This window comes from Chiloscyllium punctatum, chromosome 26, assembly GCF_047496795.1.
Source record: "Chiloscyllium punctatum isolate Juve2018m chromosome 26, sChiPun1.3, whole genome shotgun sequence".
NCBI lineage: Eukaryota > Metazoa > Chordata > Chondrichthyes > Orectolobiformes > Hemiscylliidae > Chiloscyllium > Chiloscyllium punctatum.
The window spans coordinates 12,509,620-12,529,080 of record NC_092764.1 but is presented as its reverse complement, the minus strand read 5'-3'; positions in this window follow the sequence as shown (position 1 = coordinate 12,529,080).

Sequence of the window (19,461 nt, the reverse complement as noted above, 5' to 3'; positions counted from 1 at the left end):
GTTTTTACCTGCTTGTTGCCTTATTGTTTTTTATTTGGTGTCTGCCTTTTGTAAAACACATTCTTGTCTCTCTTTTCCATTGTTTTGACTGTTTTTCTTTTGTTTTGCTTGCTAGTCTATTTTTCAGTGCCTGACATGTTTTCCTACCATTTTCCTTGTACTCGCCTTGCCACTTTTCTTAGCATTTTGTTGTTCTAATTTTCTGCAGCCCCCTTCTCTGTTTTTCAGTACAAATCCATCTATTCTTCTTTTCCTCCATCTTTTCCCTCTCTCCTTATCTCCTCTATTTTTGCTAGCTCAGGTTTTCTTTCCCTTCTGCCTCCCTTCATTTATCTCCAGTTGTAGAGCCTTTTATCTCTGTCAGGCCTTAGTGCACTCTGGACTTCAAACTATTTTTTATATTCTGCACACAGAAAGGATGGTCATCAGAGGGTCATTTGACTTCTTTTGTGAATTTCAACCACTCCCCTGTCATAAGCAAGAACAGAAGGGACATGTCATTGATGTTGAATCCTTTCCTGAAAGGTTATTGTGAAATTGGTTGGTATATTCAAAAGCGAAGCTACTAACTGTCTCAAACTTTTAAATTATTAAAACAACAGCAGAGAAATGTAATCAACATGAACACCACCCCATTACTTAGAAAAGGACATTCTACTTGTTGAAAGTCATATTATAATGAGTCATTTTGTTCGCTTTATGCTGATTTTAAAAGCAGATATTTGCAGACTGAGTTCCACTATAAAAACATTGAAATTATTTGCAAACCATCAAGCAGTCAAAGTAATCAACATCAGTACTTTGATACTGGAAGTGGAAGTAGATTTGAAGACACTAATAGGGAAAAGAAAGAACCTGTTCTCAGCTTGAGTTCGCCTAAGAACAAAAGATACTTAAGAAATTTGATGACAATAAACCTGAAATTCTGTTGAGAATCCTTTGCTTTACAGACTGTCACTTCAACTTTAAACTGTCACATTTATCAGGGAAACTACAAGCCAGCCAAAAACGAGACTGAGATAATAATAAGTTGTAACAAGATATTATCTCCATCTGTTTCTAACCTCTGCATGAATGATTGTACACGTTAGATGAGTGATTGAAACATTGTGTAATTTTTGGAATAAATGTGTGACGATGATTAATCTTTTTGTCTTAAAACTCATAAAAGCTTGCTGCTGAATATATTTAATGGCATAAGAAATTATACCTCAAGCCAATCATAAGCAAAAGAAGGATAACACAAATCTATTTGTAGACTCTGAGAGGAACGATCAGTTGGTGCCCTTGCTTCCTTCTCTTCATGTTATTAACCAGAGGGCAGAGGTTAAAGTGAGAGGGGAAAGATTTAAAAGTGACCTAAGGGCAACCTTTTCCTGCAGAGGGTAGTGCGTGTATGGAATGAGCTGCCAGAGGAAGTGGTGGAGGCTGGTACAATTACAACATTTAAAAGGCATCTGGATGGGTATATGAATAGGAAAGATTGAGAAGTATATGGAACCAAATGCTGGCAAATGGTACAAGAATGATTTATGATACCTGGTTGGAATGAACCAGTTGCACCGAAGGGCCTGTTTCCTTGTTGTATAACTCTATGTTTCCACGCTTTCTTCTTTCTCTTTCTGCAACTTCCCTGCACTCTGCTCTATTACCCTTATGTACTTTGTATGGTATGATCTGCTTGTACTGCACGCAAAACAAAACTTTTCACTATAGCTTGGTACTTATGGCAATAATAAATCAAACCATATGAAACATTCCTTCTTACCTTCATATTTCTGTCTTTGAATCATTTCTTGCTCTCTCTTTCATTCTCTCTTTTTCTCTGTCTCCTATTCCAAATGCTTTCTCTCAGCATACGTTCCAGGGGTTGGCATGGAGATATTCACAGGTGTGAGGGAACTGTTCCTCACAATGGACATTATGCAGCTACAGAAGCTAATTATGAGTTAAGGTCAGTGTCAAAACACAGATGAGACTGCATTCATTCAAAAATTGAACAGCTTTGCTGACCTTACTGTTCATGGTATGTGGTTCAACACACAGTGAAAAGACTGACTTAGATTAAAGTAAATGTTACACAATGCTGTGTGCAGTTGATTTCTGTTTACGATTTGCTCCAGGTATTGTCAACTTTCATGCATTAACAGAGGCAGAAATAGATTGGATGCAGAATTAATGGTAGCATGTGAAGGGAGCCTTTTCAAATGAGTTCCTTCTACTCTTATTTCCATAATTGTATTCTGATGTTTATTTACATTCCCCGACAGACATCATTTAGCATTTGCACTATTCAAATTGAAAACGGAACACTGAGCATTCCAAATTACAGTCAGATATAGACGATATGCTTGAGTTGTATACAGACTGTAGAAGTCTCACTGGGAGTCATCATTCTCTAAATGTCATCATTTTTTAACAATAAAATGCATAAGTGACTGGAGAAAAAGTGAACTTAAATTAACAGAATACATTGAAGTTTTTAAATATTAATTTGGTTTATATAGCAAAGTTCTGCCGTTAACTCTTCAATAGCTTTTTTCGTCTCACCAATTTGCCAGTTATAATTCAGTTGGTAGCTGTCTTATGCTGAGTGATAAGATTCCAGGTTCAATTGCACTCCAAGGCACAGAGTCAAGACCAATACTCCAGTGCAGTACTGAAGGACTGCTGTACTATTAAAGATGCAGTCTTTTGGCCTAGACTTTAACCCAAGGAAAATGTAAAAGATCCTATCCAACTTGAAGATGTGCATGAGAGTTTTCCCTGGTGTCTGAAAATGCATCATAAAATCTGAGCATTTTGCTATTTCGCCACCTCTGCAGCTCTCTCTGTTATGGTGGTGTAAACAAAGTTTGTTCAATAACAAGTAAACAAGTAGATCAAGGTTGTGACTTGGTCTTTGCAGAGGGAATTGTTAGGTCACAAGATAGCAACATTTCATGTTGCAGCTGTACAAAACTCTGGTGCAGCCACATTTGGAGTATTGCATACAGAATACATTGCATACAGAATGCAGTTCTGGTCATCGCATTATAGGAAGGATGTGGAAGCTTTGGAAAGGGTTCAGAGGAAATTTACTAGGATGTTACCTGGTTAGGAGGAAGGTCTTAAAGGAAAGGCTGAAGGACTTGAGGCTGTTTTTATTCGAGAGAAAAAGGTTGAGAGGCAACTTAATTGAGACATGTAAGATGATCCGAGGGTTAGATAGGGTGGACAGGAAGAGCCTTTCTCCTCGGATGGCGAAGACTAGCATGAGGGGACAAAGCTTTAAATTGAGGGGTGATGGATATAAGTCAGATGTCAGAGGTAGATTCTTTAATCAAAGAGTATTAGGAGTGTGGAACCCACTGCCTGCAACAGTAGTACACTCACCAACTTTAAGGGCATTTGAATGGTCATTGGATAGGCATATGGATGAGAATGGAATAGTGTAGGATAGGTGGGCTACAGATTGGTGCCACAGGTCAGTGCAACATCGAGGGCCGAAGGGCCTGTACTGCGCTGTAATATTCTATGTTCTATTTCCATACTTTTCCTCCTTTCACCTTCTTCATGTGATCACTCCTGGATGTAGCCTGGATGCATTTGGTCAGTGATAACATTTTTACCCAATTGTTTCCCTTTTTATTTGTAGGTTGTTTATTGGCCATCGATAATTGGCTTTGAGAAGATCATTTGAACTCCCTCTTGAATCACTGCAATCTGTTTGTTACTAAAATACTCAAATTGTGCTGTTTAGGATAGACTTCTACAATCTTGATGCAATGACAGTGAAGGAATGAAAATCTATTTTCAAGCCATGGTGGTCACAGAAGTTGGAGGTGGCACAGTGGTTCAGTGGTTAGCACTGCTGCCTCCTGGTGTCAGGAAAACAGGATCAATTCCAGCCTCAGGTGACTTTGCACTGAGTTTGCAAATCCTGATGTTTGGGTAGGTGTCCACAAGGTGCTCTGTTTCCTCCCACAGTCGAAAAATGTGCAGGTTAGGGTGGATTGGACATGGGAAATTGCCCATAGTGTCTAGGCATGTGCAGGTTAGGTGGATTAGCCATGGTGAATGCACAGTTACAGGAATAGGGCAGGAATATATTCTTTGGAGGGTCCAATGACCGAATGGCCTGCTTCCACACTATAGGGGTTTGATGGTTCTATAAAGTTACAGAGTCATACAGCATAGAAACAGGCCCTTCAGACCATCATGTATATGCCAAACAACAAACACCAATCTACACTAACCTCATTATCGTTATTTGGTCCATAGCCTACTACACTCTGGCATTTTAAGTGCTCTTCCCGATGCTTCTTAAATGTTATCAGTCACACAACACCAGGTTATAGTCCAACAGGGTTATTTGAAATCACAATCTTTTAGGTGAAGTCTGATGAAGAGGCAGCACTACAAAAGCTTGTGATTTCAAATAATCCTGTTGGACTCTAACCTGGTGTCATGTGACTTCTGACTTTGCCTACCCCAGTCTAACACTGGCACCTCCACATCAGTCTTAAATGTTGCAAGAGTACTTGCCTGTACAACCCTCTTAGGCAGCATGTTCTATGTATCTATCACTGTCTACATGGAAAATTTGCAAATGTGGTGTTCCCCTATGACTGCATCCCTTCTCCTTCTAGATGGTTGAGGTCATGAGCTTGAGAAGTGCTCCTGTAAGTGCCTTCATGGATTGCTGCAGTCCAGAAAGCACAGTTAGTGTGCAGTAATGAAATAAGTGAATAGCTTAGGTGGTGAGAACAAGGCATGGACCAGGTTAGCACATAGCTGGACTCTCGTTCCCTCATGAAATCAAGGCGACCTTTATGGTTGGGGCTAGGATTGGTCATTGAAGTTAGCAATGGATCAAAGTACCTTCCTCTCCAGGCTCTCTACTCAGGAAAACATGTGGGTATTCAGTTAACATTGTCTTTGTAAATATTGTTTTGATGGTAAGTGAGACTGATTAAGATGATAAAATCAGAAATTGCTGGAAAAGCTCAGCAGGTCAGTCAGCAATCTTGGAGCGAAAGCAGGGTTAACATTTCAGGTCCAATGACCCTTCTTCAGAACCCAGCTAATCTGTAGAAAGACCACTGAAACATTAACTCTGCTTTTTCACCAAAGATGCTGTCAGACCTGCTGAGTTCCTCCAGCAATTTCTGATTTTGTTTCTGATTTCCAGCATCCACAGTTTGCTTGGTTTTCTGATGAAGATAGTGGTTGTCCTTCCTCTGCAGTCTCTTCCAGGGGAGACACTGAAAACAGAGGCTCAACATGATATATATGTGTTAGTGTGAACTGATTAATCATGAAAACAACTATTTTAATTAAATTTATAAGAGTTGCAACAAATAATAAGGCTGCATATTTATAGAAATACTTAATCAATGGAAAATAATTCAAAACTCTTCAAAACTCTTCAGTGCTTAGCACTGCTGCTTCACAGCGCCAAGGACCCAGGTTCGATTCCAGCCTCGGGCAACTGTCTGTGTGGAGTTTGCACATTCTCCCTGTGTCAGCGTGGGTTTTTTTCTGGGTGCACTGGTTTCCTCCCACAGTCCAAAAATGTGCAGGCCAGGTGAATTGGCCATTCTAAATTGCCCATTGTGTTAGGTGCATTAGTCAAGGGTAAATGGGTCTGGATGGGTTACTCTTCGCAGGGTCGGTGTGAACTTGTTGGGCCAAAGGGCCTGTTTCCACACTGTAAGGGATCTAATCTAATCCAAAAAAAACATTGGAATAGATTGTCACTGATGTACAGCAACTGGTCTTATGTGGACAACTGGAATGGATCTTCTTTGCACAGCAAGATCCAACAAAAAGTAATGAAACTGATAACTGCCATTTTGATGGTATATAGAGGAAATATTCAAAATAATCAACAGGTTTGTGCAGCAAGAAACAAGCCAAGGACCTCTCATGCTTCATAGACAAGACTTCCTGAATCCACGCCTCTCAACCCGTAAAGCACAAATGCAGAAAGTGCATGGGTACAACAACACACCTAGGTTGCAAGTTCTGCTTTAATTCACACACCACCCTGACTTGGAAATATATCGCCGTTCCTTCAGTATTACTGGGCCAAAGTTCTGAAACATCATTCTGAGTTGTGCCATGTTAGCACTACTATTATAGGACAAGCCAAACAGAGAACAGCCAGGGAATTCCTAGAGGCATGGCACTCATCCACAGATTCAATCAATCAGCACATCGACCTGGACCCAATATACCGGCCACTGCAACAGACAGCTGGAACTGACAACCGGAAGCGGCAGAGACAAACCACTACAAATGCCGGAGAAAAGATCACAGAAGCGCTTCACAGGAGGCTCCCAAACACTGAGGATGTCACCTAGACAGGGGACGAAATGTCTGCAACACAAATTCCCAGCTCGGCGAACAGAACCACAACATGTTAGCATTTACATCACTTGTATTATTGCAACGAGTCAAGAAGGCTGCTGACCAATAGTATCTTCTGGGAAATGAGGCATGGACAATAAAAACTGGTCTAACCAGTGAGGTTAATGTCCCAGGAATGAATCGATTAAAAGAAGAAAAAGATGAAAGTAGCAAGATATTTGACAGTTTTTTAAATTAAACACGCTGTCAGAGAAAACTGCTGTGGTTGGGGGGCGTGGAGAGTGGGGGTGGATAAATAAAAGGTGCAAAAGACTGATTAAATGAAAAAAAATGACGGTGTTGCAGAAAACCAGAGGAGGAGATCAATCTGGAAAATCTGTCAAACTAGAGAAGATTCCATGACCCAGGAATATAGCAGAAGTAAAGTAGAGATTTCCAGCATTAATGTTATTTTACCTTTAGTCTTCTGATGGCATTGTTGATCGAGAATTGTAGTGTCTCAGAGAGGAGGATTCAAGATGGCAATACTGGGCGACTCTTTGCAAGCTCTCTGTAGCAACCTTATTCCCACATTTTGTACAAAAGTTCCGTACTAAACCTAAAGTCTAAGTCTGTAAAACTTATCTTGCTTTTGTGCATTTCTGTGCAATCGTAATCTTCTGTGCCTCACTCGATCTAAGCACCCTATGTTCCGTATGTTCTTGTATGTTATGATCTACCTGTACTGCTTGCAAGCATAAACTTTTCACTGTACTTAGGTACATGTGACAACAACAAATCAAATTAAACAACTCTCTTTGGTCATCCAAGAATTGTATCTAGAGGCACCAGTGTCTACGTCGGAAGAAGAGTAGGCCATTCAGTCCCTTGACCCTGTTCTGCCATTCAATGAGGTCATGGCTGACCTGTACCGCACTCCATACACCTGCCTTTGACCCATATCCCTCAATCCCTTTGTTTAACAAAAAATGTATCTATTTATGATTTGAAATTGAGAACTGATTCAACATGCAGTTCTGCTTCTGGAAGACAGTTCCAAACATTAACCATTTGTGAATTTGTTCAGTTATGAACCTCGTGGGAAGAAACTGGAATCATAGAAATACCTTAGTTTAAAGAAATTGATGTTGTTTTTAATTTCCTCCAAGGCCACTCCATCTTTAGATTAGATTACTTACAGTGTGGAAACAGGCCCTTCGGCCCAACAAGTCCACACCGACTCTCCGAAGAGCAACCTACCTGAACTCATTCCCCTACATTTACTCCTTCACCTAACACTATGAGTAATTTAGCATGGCCAATTCACCTAACCTGCACATTTTTGGACTGTGGGAGGAAACCGGAGCACCCGGAGGAAACCGGAGAACCCCTGAGGGAACCCACGCAGACACGGGGAGAATGTGCAAACTCCACACAGACAGTTGCCTGAGGCGGGAATTGGACCCGGGTCTCTGGCGCTGTGAGGCAGCAGTGCTAACCACTGTGCCACCATGCCACCATCTCCATAACCTATCTCCTCCTTCAAGTATCTAAGATCGCTGCTCCAATAATGGGCTCTTGTGCATCTCTAATTTCAATCACTTTGTGATTGGTGGCCATGCTTTTGGCTACCCAGATCTTAAGGTTTGGATATTCCTCCTGACATTATTCTGCCCCTATCTCTTTCCTTGTTTAATTCTCTGACTAAATCTATTTATTTTGAAGCAGTTTTTTGATTTCCTTGATGTTACTCCATGAAGACATGCACCGACAAAGGTCTGGAATCTTGTTGAATCAGATAGCTTGAAGTTTGTTGAAAACACTAACAATTTATACAGCTGCAATATTACAGACCTGCACACAAGTTCTGGTTCTGGGCTTACAGATGTTACTGTAAGTTACAAATGCTTAGATGATTGTATGAACACGTGAGAATGACTACAGAGAAAGAGTCACTACTGAATGGGTGCCTTAGGATTGGAATGTCTCATGTCCTACTTTCATACAACTGTGTTAAAGGTACAAGCTTATTTGCTTTGGAATCTATGCCAAGAGAAATATGTTTGACCTAGCTTTCAGCTATCCAGTGACATCTGTCTGAACTTTAGTGTGACATTTTATTTGATGGCATTCTTGTGATATGTTTTGGAAAGGTTTCATCACGTGAAAGATGCTACTTAAATGTAAATATTTATTGTTATATGTAGTGATTGTAATGAGATCAGACAGATGGACCTCATCAAATGTGAGATCCCTGTTGGGGCTGTTAATCTGTCCAATCAGGGAGTCCTGGCTGACAGGTTTGGGGGTTCTGTTCACTCTGAGAGCTGACACTGAGGAAACTGGGTCAGTGTCAAAGGCTCTCCATATGATAATAAAAGGTGACTTGTTGATGGGATACTGGCCTCTATGAGTGATCTCAGTGGCAATAAGAAGAAAGCACACTCCTGAAGATATTCACTTGAAATAGTCGATCTTTGAGTTTGGGTAAGCATTTCTAGCATCCTTCCATTAATTTGGAAACTTGACTCATTCAATTCTGCCATTGAAGACTGCGCCCAGTATGGTGAAAGAATGTGTTAGTTTTTTTCCAGGCAAATGACATTGGGTCAGATGAAAAGCAATGAGTAATTTTCTTAATGGCTTGTAAATCCATAGGTTCTTATTAGGAGCCTACCTTTCCCTGAGGTACCAGATTCTAAAATCTTTCAAGAGTTGACAGATTTACTTAAAGAATATTGTGACCCGAAGCCTCCTCTAATTCTGAGAAGTTGTTGCTTTTATTTGGCAATTTGAAAACCGTGGAATCCTTTTGGGAATTTTGACTAGGTTAAGACGGCTGGCAGAAGCCTGTGACTTTGGTTTAACCTTCAATGAGATGCTGAGAGGCTGGTTGGTATGTGGATTAATGATGTAATCATGTAACTGCACCAACTGGTTGAAGCCCAACAGGACTTCAAACAGGTAATACAACTGGATTTATCATTGGAAAGGAGAAAGTGAGGACTGCAGATGCTGGGGATTCAGAGTCGAAACATGTGGTGCTGGAAAAAGCACAGCAGGTCAGGCAGCATCCAAGGAGCAGGAGAATTGATATTTTGGGCATGGAGGGGGATAGGGGGATGGTGGATTGGGGGGGGGGGGTGAGGGGCATGAGAGATAAATAGGAGGGTGGGGGTGGAGGGGAAGGTAGTTGGGAAGGTGATAGGTAGATGCAGGTGGGGGTTGGTAGTGATAGTTCATTGTGGAGGGTGGGAGAGGTGGGACGGAACATGGACAGGTAGGACAGTTTAAGAGGGTGGTGCCAAGTTGAGGGTTGAATCTGGGATAAGTTCAAGGGAGGGGAGATGAAGAAACTGGTGAAATCCACATTGATGCCATGTGGTTAGAGGGTCCAAAGGCGGAAGATGAGGCATTCTTTCTCCAGGCATCATGTAATTTGGATTGGGTGGTGGAGGAGGCCCAGGACTTGCATGTCCTTGGAAGAGTGGGAAGGGGAGTTGAAGTGGCCAGTTGAAGTGGTGATGGGGTAGTTTGGTGTGTATCGCAGAAACTTCACCAGTTTCCTTAACTCCCCTCACCCAACCTCATCCCAGATCCAACTCTCCAACTCAGCACCACCCTTTTGAACTGACCCAAATATCCATCTTCCTTTCCACCTGTCCACTCTACCTCCCCTCCAACCTATTACTATTACTCCTCACCTATATCTACCTATCGTCTTCTCAGTTACCTTCACCCCAGCCTCTTATTTATCTCTTAGCCCCCTTTCCCCCCTCCCTCACATTCCTGACGAAGAGCTTATGCCCGAAACATCGACTCTCCTGCTCCTCAGATGCTTCCTGACCTGATGTGCTTTTCCAGCGCCTCATTTTTTGACATTTATCATTGGAAAGGCAAAAGAGTATCTTATGAGTTGCAGAGTATTCCAGTGGAAGTGGACACCCTCACCAGTCCGACTAACTTAGGGAACACCATTTGAGTGAAGACAATTGCATAGCCTCACTCTGGTCATATCCTAAACAGCTCGGTCAGCCCACAGCAAAATCCTAAAACAAAACCAAGCCTTGGCCAAATGGTTAAAATTTCTTTCAGGATCTGGGCAGCCAACTATTGTAGTTGTTGATGATATGCAGACTCGAGACAGCAAAAGAGTCCCATTAGTCCAAAATTGAGTAAGAGAATTCATAAAAGAACAAAGAAGAAAATTTACAGCCCAGGAACAGGCGCTTTGGCCCTCCAGGCCTGAGCCGATCCAAATGTACCGTCTAAACCTGTCGGTCAATTCCTAAGCATCTGTATCCCTCTGCTCCACACCTACTCATGCATTTATTCAGATGCATTTTAAATGAATCTACTGTGCCTGCCTCTACCACCTCTACTGGCAATGCTTTCCAAACGCCCACCACCCTCTGTGTTAAGTACTTGCCGCATGTATCCCCCTTAAACTTTCCACCTCTCATAGGCCAGTATCCAGGAAAATGCACACTCTGGAAAGTCCATCTACATCTGGTATGGAACAGTTAATTTGTTTAGCAACATCCAAATCAGAACCAATCAAAATAAATGACTATTTAAATGGTCATCTGATTCTAATGGACAGCAATACTAGCATAGCTGTTTCAGTGATCACAGAACCAGTCCTAACAAAGTTTGGTCTGGACCCCAACCTTTAAGCTTATCCATAACCTTAGCTAGACTGAGAACCAATATTTGGGAACCTTTACAGATTAAGGGTAGAACTTCTGTTCCGATCTCTTAGAAGAAGCAACTGGTTCAATTACCACTGATGGCAGTAAAAGGCTCGGGCACAAGCCTGATGGGACAAAATTGGCCAAGAAAGATTCACCTGGATTGTCTCAACACTTTTCAACTGGAAAACGGCTACCTGAGTGAAGTCCTTATTTCATACCCAAACGTTTTTCAGGAAGGCCAAAAGGGACGATCAAAGGAGTCAAGGCCACTTTGCATGTTGACCAGGAAGCAATTCTACAATTCTGCAAGAACTGCCCCGTACCATTTACAATAGACAATAGACAATAGACAATAGATGCAGGAGTAGGCCATTCTGCCCTTCGAGCCTGCACCGCCATTCAATATGATCATGGCTGATCATTCCTAATCAGTATCCTGTTCCAGCCTTATCTCCATACCCCTTGACTCCACTATCTTTAAGAGCTCTATCCAATTCTTTCTTAAATGAATCCAGAGACTGGGCCTCCACTGCCCTCTGGGGCAGAGCATTCCACACAGCCACCACTCTCTGGGTGAAGTAGTTTCTCCTCATCTCTGTCCTAAATTGCGGGCAAAAGTAGAAGCAAAACTCAGGAGGCTGGAAATCATCAAATAGCACATTTTGCAGAATGGCAGCACCGGTCAGGCCTATTGTGGAGCCTGATGGGTCAGTTCACCTCTGTGGGGATTTTTGCAGCAGAATAAATACCAACTCCCTTGCCTAGAAGATTTTTATGCAAAGCTGGCAGAGGGGCTATCCTTCACAAAGCTGGGCATGAACCATGCGTACTTGCATTTGGAGTTAGATAAGGATTCCCAGAAGTACACGACAATTAATACCCATTAATACCCAAGGGTTTGTACCAATATACAAGACTGTCAACTGTGGTATCATCAGCTTTTGCATTTTTTCAGTGGAGGATGGAAAACATTTTTACAAGGTCTACTCCAGCTTGCCATTTATCTAGATGACATGCTAATGACAGAGAAACCAATAAGGAGCACTTAAAGAACTTGAACATAGTCCTTAGATGTTTCTCCAAGGTGGGTGGGTGTCTTACAAGGGAAAAATGGGTGTTCCAGGCACCTCAAGTGACCTACTTGGGCTAAAGAGTCAACAAGATTGGGTAACAAATGTTGGAAGATACAGTGAGGGCAATCAAATGTGCCCCACTTCCCCCATCAGTACCAGAGCTCAGGTCTTTCCTTGGGCTGGTGAATTATTACTAATAGTTCATACATAAGTTGGCCTCCATCCTGGCACATTTGCAACTCTTAATATAGGACCAGCCTTGGAAATGGTTCTGTAACCAAGCCATAGCTTTCAAGGAAGTGAAGAAACAGCTATCATCCTTTAAAGTGTTCGCAAATGATGATCCCAAGCGAGATGTGGTATTGACATGTGATGTCACGCTTTACAGCATTAGGGTAGTATTAGTCTTAGGTGGCCCAATAGAAAGGATCGCCCAATAGCAGATGCACCCAGAACTTTGGTTAATGCAGAGCCCAGATAGAGAAGGAAGGTTTGCTGCTTATATTTGGAGTCCGGAAGTTCCAACAATACCTTAATGGATGTAAATTTGTAATAATAATGGACTACAAACCCCTGCTAGGTCTACTTAAAGAGGACAAGCCAGTCCCATCCATAGCTTAAGGCCGAATTTAGCCATGGGCTGTAATACTAAGTATAATTACAACTTGGAACACTGTCCGGGAGGGCAAGTAGCAAATGTGGATGCATTGAGTTGCCTCCCACTGACAGATATACCATCAGTTGTACCGCTACTGGAACAGTCCATAATGGTTTTAAATTTTCTGGACACATTTCCAGTCAAAACTGACGATATCAGATTTCGGATGCAAAAAGATCTGGTCCTGGGAAAACTGAAACAGCTGGTGGTGAAGGGGGAATCCAAAGCGTCGTCACAATTAGAATTGAAACCTTTTTAGACTTAGAGAGACCAGATCACAGAAAAAGATGGCATATTATTATGGGGAGCCAAGAGTGATTGTCCCAAGCAACATTCGCTGCCAGATACCAGATTCATCTAGGGGTTTCCAAAATTAAGATGTTGGCAAGAAGTTATATCTGGTGGCCAGGATTGGACGCAAATATAGCCGCATTGGTGAGGCAGTACCCAGAGTACGAACAAGGACAAAATTTTCTTCCAGCAGCTCCCCCACATTTGTGGGAATGGCCGGGTAATTCCTGGTTTCGGTGATACATTGACTATCCAGGATCAGTGTACTTGGTTATTGTGGCGCCCACTCAAAATGGCTGGACATGCACAGACTTCATGTGTCAAATACAGAGATGATGATAGAAAAATTGCATGCATCTTTTGCAATACATGGACTCCCAAGAATGTTGTTAATGGATAAGGAGGGATACCAGCAGGGAATTTGAGCATTTCTTAAAGTCAAATGGGATTCAACATATAAGGACAGCTACATACCATCTGTTATCCGATGGTCTGGCAGGAAGAGCAGTCCAAACTTTGAAGGTAGGCTTAAACAAACAGCCTACAGCTTCACTTGATACCAAACTGTCCCTGTTTGATTATAGGACCATCCTTCATGCAAGTACAGGGATAACACCAGCAGAGTTGTTAATGAGGAAAAGACTTCACACCAGGTTAAATCTCATTTTCCCGGACCTGAGAAGGAAGGGGGAAACAGCATCAGGAATGCCAAATCTGGACACAAGACACGACTCAGCCAGAGAAATAGTTTACTCCAGGGGACAAAGTTTGCTCTCGGAACCATGGGAATGGCACTGCATGGGTAAGAGGCATGGTCAATATGAGGTCAGGTCCAGTGATGCATAAGGTTTTAGATGGTCCTGAAAAGCATGGGGATTATTTGAAAGCTGCAAACTCACAAATGGTGCAGGCACAAAACATGCTCAGCTCCTCAACAGCCTTTCTGACTGTTCCGGTCCCCTTGGGTTCTCCCTCTCCATCAAGCATTGAAGATACCTCAGAATCTGAGATGGTCACAGCAGATGTCACTGCCTTGATGCCCTTGCCCCTTGAAGAAGAGTCACAAAAAGCGAGCTACTGTATCTTATATACTGCCTATACAGACAGAGTTGGAGGAATCTAACCCAGTGCTAAAACACTCCAGGAGGAGCTATAAAAAAGGAACTGGCCTTTGTCCTTGAACTCAGAGGCAGAGGTTTATGGTGATTGTCATGATGTCCGCCGGTGGACCTCAATAAATATGAGTTCCCTGATTGGGGCTGTTAATCTGGTCCAATCGGGGAGTCCTGGCTGAACAAGAGTATCAGACATCCTGTTCACTCTGTGAGCTGGCTCTCAGGGAGCTGGATCAAGGATTTTCCACATGTAAATAAAGCGTAACTTGGTGACGGGATACCGATCTCTGTGGAGTTATTTCTTTATATGTGGTTGAATCAACTGTGATCCTGATCCATGCTAAAAAGTTATCAACGTTGTTCGGTTAATTGTAGAAAATTTAGGGAAGTGAAATGTAAGATGTGACAGAACAATGTGATGGACAGTCTTAGTATGTTGGGAGAGTTGATGGATTCAAGCCCTATGTGCTTCCTTCACTCATCAAACCTGCTTTTTCAATTTTTCAAGGCTGTGCAAACTTTCGATTGCTATTTTAGCTGAAATGACTGATTTTCAATTTGCACTGAATCAACAGTACAGTGTGCAAACTCAGTCAATAACTCAGCTCAAAACTCCAGTGTAGGCACAACTACTTAGGAAGATGAGCTTGCAAAAATAAAAAAGAAACTTATTTCAATGAACATGTGAAAAAATACTCCATTTAGCCTTAAAGTGTGGCTTATCTGCAAAATAACTCATTATGAGCTTGAGTCAATCTGTTTAACCTTTTTGGCAATGTTCCACACATACACAGACTGTATATTCCCTGGAGGTGAGCACAATCTCCACTATCATCCACCCGAACATGTTTATACACATCCCTGAGGTTTTGTATCCACTATCAATATTTCAACCAACATGACCACAAGGAATCTTGGGAATATTTGATCATTCCTTCTGACCTGATCTTTACAAAGGAGAAATATTTGAATTTATACAGTGTCTTTCACAACCAAAAGATGTCTCAATCACTTCAAGTCGTGGAGTCATAGAGTTGTACAGCACGAAAATACACCCTTTGGTTCCAATCGTCCATGCCAATCAGATATCCTAAATTAATCTAGTCCCATTTGCCAACATTTTATCTGTGTCCCTATTCACATACCCATCCAGATGCCTTTTGAATGCTGTAATTGTACCAGCCTCCACTACTTTCTCTACCAGCTCATTACATCCACGCACCACACTCTGTGTGACAAAGTTGCCCTTTAGTTCTTTCCCTTCTCACCTTAAACCTATGCCCTCTAGTTTGGGTCTACCTTACAATGGGAAAATGACTTTAGCTATTCACCCTATCCATGCCCCTCATGATTTTATGAACCATTATAAGGTCACCCCTCACCCCTTCGACACATTGATTTGTATTTACTAATGTAGGAAAAGGAATCTCATCTTCAGTCTGTGCACAATAAGCACCCACAAACAGCCATGAGACAATAATTGATGAATCTAGCTTTCAGAATACTTGTCAAGATTTAAATGTTGGTAAATACTCTGAGGTGAAGTTCATTGTATTTGCAATAGTACCATGTGATCGTCTGATTTCTGCAAAATCTGGGGCAGGGCCTCAGCTGATCGTTAAAATAAATTTTAAAAAAAACTTTGGATGCTGGAAACCTGAAGCAGATACAGAAATTGGGGAGAAATTCACCAGGTCTGGCAGCGTCCGTGGAGAGAGAAAGAGTCAAAACTGAAGAATGGTCACTGGACTTGAAATGTTAACTCTGCTTTCTTTCAACAGATGCTGCCAGACTTGCTGAGTTTCTCTAACAATTTCTGTTTCCAGCTTGGTTTAACACTTCAATTGAAAGTCAAACCTTGGAGGTCAGATCAGTTTTCCTTCGTGTGAATCCAAGCAAAGTGATGGGACCAGACAGAGTACCAGGCCGTGCACTCAGAGCATGTGCAGATCAACTGGCAGAGGTCTTCTTGGACATCTTCAATCTCACCCTGCAGCAGGCCCCTATCCCTGCCTGTTTCAAGAGGGCCAACATCATCCTTGTGCCTAAGAAGGCTCATGCAGCATGTCTCAATGACTACCGCCCAGTGGCCCTAAGTTCGGTGGTCATGACGTGCTTTGAAAGGCTGGTCATGGCATTAATCAACTCTAGCCTCCCCACTACTCTTGACCCACTCCAATTTGCCTGTCAGACCAATGGAGCCACATCAGGTGCCATATCATTTGCCCTTCACTCCTCCTTGGAACATATTGACACCAAGAATAGTGATGTAAGAATCCTACTCATTGACTACAGTTCAGCCTTCAACACTATTATCCCCTCGAGACTGAATTCTAAACTTACTGATCTTGGACTAAGCCCCACTCTCTGCAACTGGATCCACAGTTTCCTGACCCACAGGCCACAATCAGTGAAGATTGGGGACAATATTTCATCCTCACTTACACTCAACACTGGAGCTCCCCAGGGATGCATACTCAACCCCCTACTGTACTCACTATATATCCATGACTGCGTTGCCAAATACCAGACTAATGCCATTTACAAGTTAGCCGATGACACCATCATAGTCAGTCAAATTTCAGATGGCAATGAAACAGACCACAAATGGGAGGTGGAAGACCTGTAAAAATGGTGTACTGAGAATAACCTAGCTCTTAATGTCAGCAAAATCAAGGAACTCATTATTGACTTTCGGAGGGATGTTACTCATGCCCTCCCTACACATCAATGGTACAGAGGTGGATCAAGTGGAGAGTGCCAAGCTCCTGGGAGCGGTCATCAACAACAAGCTTTCTCGGACTCTTCATGTGGAAGCACTGGTTACAAAGGCCCAACAACATCTCTTCTTCCTCAGACAGCTGGGAAAATTTGGCGTGATGGCGAATACCCTTAAAAACTTTTATAGGTGCGCCATCGAGAGCATTCTGTCTGGATGTATCACCACCTGGTATGGCAACTGTACCATTCAAGATTGGAGATGGTTACAGAGAGTGGTGAACTCAGCCTGGACAATCACAAAGGCCAACTTGCCATCTATAGAATCCATCTACCAGGCCCACTGTCAAGGAAAGGCCGCCAGCATTCTCAAAGATCCATCCCACCCTGGCAATGTTTTTCTACAACCTCTACCAACGGGGAGAAGGTCCGAAGACTGAACACACGCACCAGCCGGTTTCGTAACTGTTTCTACCCTATTGTTGTTAGAATACTGAACAGACTCATAAACTCTGCACATTCACCTGTAGCTGTTTTTTTTGCTTTTTGCCACTGTTTACCTATTGTTTACTTATCTATGCTATTTATCTGTGTGATCTGCCTGTAGTGCTTGTAAGACAAAGCTTTTCACTGTGCCTCGGTACACATGACAATAAATTCAATTCAATTCAATTCTTCAGTGCAGCAACTGCTCAGTCCAGGTGTGTGCTGACGTCTTTTGTGTGGCAATTTGAACACAGGGTCTTTGATGCAGAGTGTTACTGACCGATGTAAATCTTGATAATGTGTATCACCAGGTTATTTAGCAATGAGTAGAATTGATCTTGAGCAGTTTTTTTTGTAATATCTGTTTTTGGTGAGGATCCTGACAATCAGGGTCAAATAAATACTCAGTACTGAACCTTTTCAGGAACAATCACCCAGCAGTGCTATTCCCCAGAATGGCCAAATTGTGGTTGGAATGCATGCTTACCCTGTGTTTGGGCTGACAAAAAAGCAGGGCCTGTAAGAGGCCTCTCAGCACTGAATGAGCTACTGTCCAACATTACAAGGGAAAAGAGGATAACTTTAAGAGCTTAGATCTACCTTCAGATCGACATTGTGGAAGGACCCCCTTCATAATTCTGCTAGGAGCTGTCAATTTGAACAGAGGGGTGGGGTGGGCATTAAAAAGTCTTGGGTGTCCCAGCTACTGGCAGGAGGTCTCATCCAGGGATACCACAGTGAACTTCACGGGGTAACAAGAAAACTTCAGTCTGCGGTTTAAGACAGTTAGTATCTGAAAGGGTTGATTGATAACATGAGATAAACTCCAACCGTCAGGACTGTTCTAACAGTTTTGTGTTGTACTTCAAAATAGTGGCATGTGCTTCCTCTCCAATCTCACCTAAGGGGTGAGTTAGCTCAGTTGACTAGACAGCTAGCCTTAGGTACAGAGTGATGTCGACAGTATGGATTCGATCTCCATTCTGGCTAAGGTTACTATGAAAGACTCTCTTTCTCCAAATCCTCTCGTCTGAGGTATGGTGACCCTCAGGTTAAACCACCATCAGTCATCTCTCTGATAAGAAAGGAGGGCTATGACAACTTTACGTTTACTTACTTTGGACCCTGTAACATACAAGTTATGTAACTAAGTACTACGTAACAAACCTATGCTTTTTAACAAAACTGAGCCTCTCCTCTTCCCAAAGGCAGTGTTTGGCCATCATTTCCCATTTTGTACTGGTAATTTACTAAGCAGTGAATCGGCCCAAAGAATCCCAAATTTCTCCATCAGATGTAATGTCAATATATTACTATGCTAACAGCAGGATGTTATTTGTAATATCTACAGTGTTCAGTCCTGAATATTAACCCTAAATCAATCTTATACTTACCTCTACTGAGAGCCTGTCACCGCTCACTTGGGTAAACCCTTCTGCCTCAGTCCTGTGTCTGGGACCAGGTTGAGATGTTGCCCATAAATTTACTCACTGGCCAGCACTATGACACTGCTCAGTTCAGCTCCTGTCAGCTCTTGAAAACCATGCTCAAACAACCCAGAAATGAGTCTGGCAGATCAGTATGCTTTGGCCCTCATGCTGGTATCAAATACACACATCTGGATCACCGTCCGATTATGCATGATTTCACATTTAATGTGCTCTATTCCTCTAGGAAATTTATTAGAATAACTAACCATTCAAGAGTTTCATTGCATTATAATCTATACCTAAATCACACACCGTAGGCAAAATTAGTGGTGAAATTTCACCCGGGGGATATGTTGAAAATTACGGCCAATTTTGGTTGAGATCTATCTCTCTTTTTTTCCAGCTTGTAAATTATTTCTTGAAATGTAAAGTCAGCAAGAGACTGTGAATCTTGACAGATAATCATGGATGATACTATTAGTGTCTGACTGGGTTGAGAAAGATATGCATTGGGCTCAAAGTTACACAATTTGACATATTCTGCAATCATAACCAGCTTACAGAATCTAAATGAAATAGCAGTGTCACAGGGTATCATTTGTATGTTACAGCTACCTGATAATAGCCTCTTTTCCTCATACAGTAACATTCCTAACCCTTTCC